The sequence below is a fragment of the Penaeus monodon genome, chromosome 1 (genome assembly GCF_015228065.2).
Source record: "Penaeus monodon isolate SGIC_2016 chromosome 1, NSTDA_Pmon_1, whole genome shotgun sequence".
Classification (NCBI taxonomy): domain Eukaryota; kingdom Metazoa; phylum Arthropoda; class Malacostraca; order Decapoda; family Penaeidae; genus Penaeus; species Penaeus monodon.
In genome coordinates, this window is record NC_051386.1 from 34,565,322 (window position 1) to 34,567,605 (window position 2,284).

The following is a 2,284-nucleotide window of genomic DNA, read 5'->3' on the forward strand; positions in this document are numbered from 1 at the left end:
ATTATTTTTAATTAAATATATATATAAAATATAAATATATATAGCATTTCCCTTTTTTTAGATAGGGTTTTGGAATGAATATATACACAAACTTTTTATTTCCCAACCAGTCTATCTATCTGTTTTATCATCCATATCTACATAGTTACCTGTTATCCATATTTTGTAAATCTATTAGTTTACTATCTATTTTTATATCCTAGTATTATGTTTTCCCTATATACGAAATTTAATAAGGACATAATAATAATGTTCGGAAGTGAAATCCTGCTGAGTTAGTACATGAGCTGAATAAAAAAGTTTATATCCCTGACGTCATCGCGTACAGTTTTTCGGTTGTATGTTTAAGCGCTGTGGACGCATGGTTTACCGGCTTTTTCAAGAATTTTGAGTGCATATAACATTTATTTAAAAGTTTGGTTGTGGTGTTGAGTTATATGAAGAGGACGATTGTGAGTGTGTGTATGTGGTATGTGTGTGTGGGTGTGTGTGAGTGTGTGTGTGGTTTTGGATTTGTGTGTGTGTGTGTGTGTGTGTGTGGTGTGTGTTGTGTGGTGTGTGTGTGGTGTGTGGGGTGGGTGATTGGGTTGTGCTTGAATGTCACTCTGTCTAACGGATAACTCTCTACCTGTATATCAGCTTACAAAGAGAGAGACAGACAAGGCGAGCAGGAAAAGAGAGAAAACAGCGACGAGCGAGCGCAGTGCGATTACCCAAATAGCGACGCCGTAATGAGGGCAAGAAGGATCGCGAGGCTCTAATCTTGCAGCTTCCAAGATAGATTACACTCTTATGAAAGAAAAGAAAAAACGGACGAATTTCAGGGTTTAGGGTAACTTCGGCATTTTTTTTTATTCATGTGTATTCATACATATAAACGAATTGGAATATTTATGAACTACTTTCGCGTTCGTCCAATTAAGCGATAGTCTTCGTCTCGGAAGTGGATAAAATTAGGAATAGATTCCATAGCGTACCTAACATCGCGTTTATACTCACTGATTCTTTTTGTCAAGAACTTTACCGGTTTCACCCATGTAATATTTAGAGCACTGTTGAGAGGAACGGCGTAAATACCAAGTGAAGCATTAAGAGCATCGCTGGCCAAGCTGTGCTTCACCAAAGGTTGGCGCAGCATGTTAGGATATGTCGGGAATTCTTTCCCGGCCGCCTCAACGTCAACACCTCCTCTCAAGACACAGCTCCTGCACTGGAGCTGCCACTTCTTCGGGCTCCACCCTGCCAGAGATACCCACCTCTCCTTACCTCGCATCCAGAGATCCCTCTTGGGTGTGCTAATGGGTAGCCTCGTTGGTGTCTTAGACCGAGGATCCCTACGTTGGAGGGAGCATGTCTCCCTATTACAAGTGGCTGATATATCGGCCATATAGCTCCCTAAAGAAATCATTATCGAATGAAAAAACCACCTAATAAATAATTATAACCTGGAAATCTTAAGAAGGATGTGTCATCCGAGATCAATGCTAAATTTTAAAAACATTATGCGTTCTCCAGAAAGGTTGAAGGGGCAACTAATAAGATGCTGGCGCTGAGGAATTCGTTGTCAAATGAATACGTGGTCAATAAAATAAAGCGAAAGAAGAAAGAGTTTAGAAAAGGATTACAGAATCATTTTCAAGCTCTCACTGATAAATTTGCTATTGCGATCATATAATCCCAGAGGCACATGGGACGAAACCACCAATTTATTTATATACAGTGTGAATAGAGAAAAAAACAAGATAACTAGCGACGTGTTTTGGTTAAGGTAAATAGTAACCCACTGACATAATCGTTATAAAGATTATTTTCCTAATTTTTTTTCATTCCATTTGAAATTAATTGGACGAAAAAAATATATATATTTTTACAAAGAATTATAAATATCTGAGCGGTTCACAGGCCACATAGAAAAAATGATCAATATATCTAGACCAAATCGAGTCTGAAGGGAAGATACATAAATTAGCAAGGGCTGGTGTGCTTAGCCCTTTCGCTGTGTCCTGAAAGTGCCGTGTCTATCTATTTGTATGTGCGAGTATTGTGTGATATATACGTATATATATACATATATACACACACATCTATATAATTTATACACACACACACACACACACACACACCCCACGCACACACACACACACACACACACACACACACACAAAACACACACACGCACACATACATATATATTTTGGATATGTGTGGTGTGTTGTGTGTGTGGGGTGGTGTGGTGGGGTGTGTGTGTGTGTGTGTATGTGTGTGTGTGTGTGTGGGGGTTGTG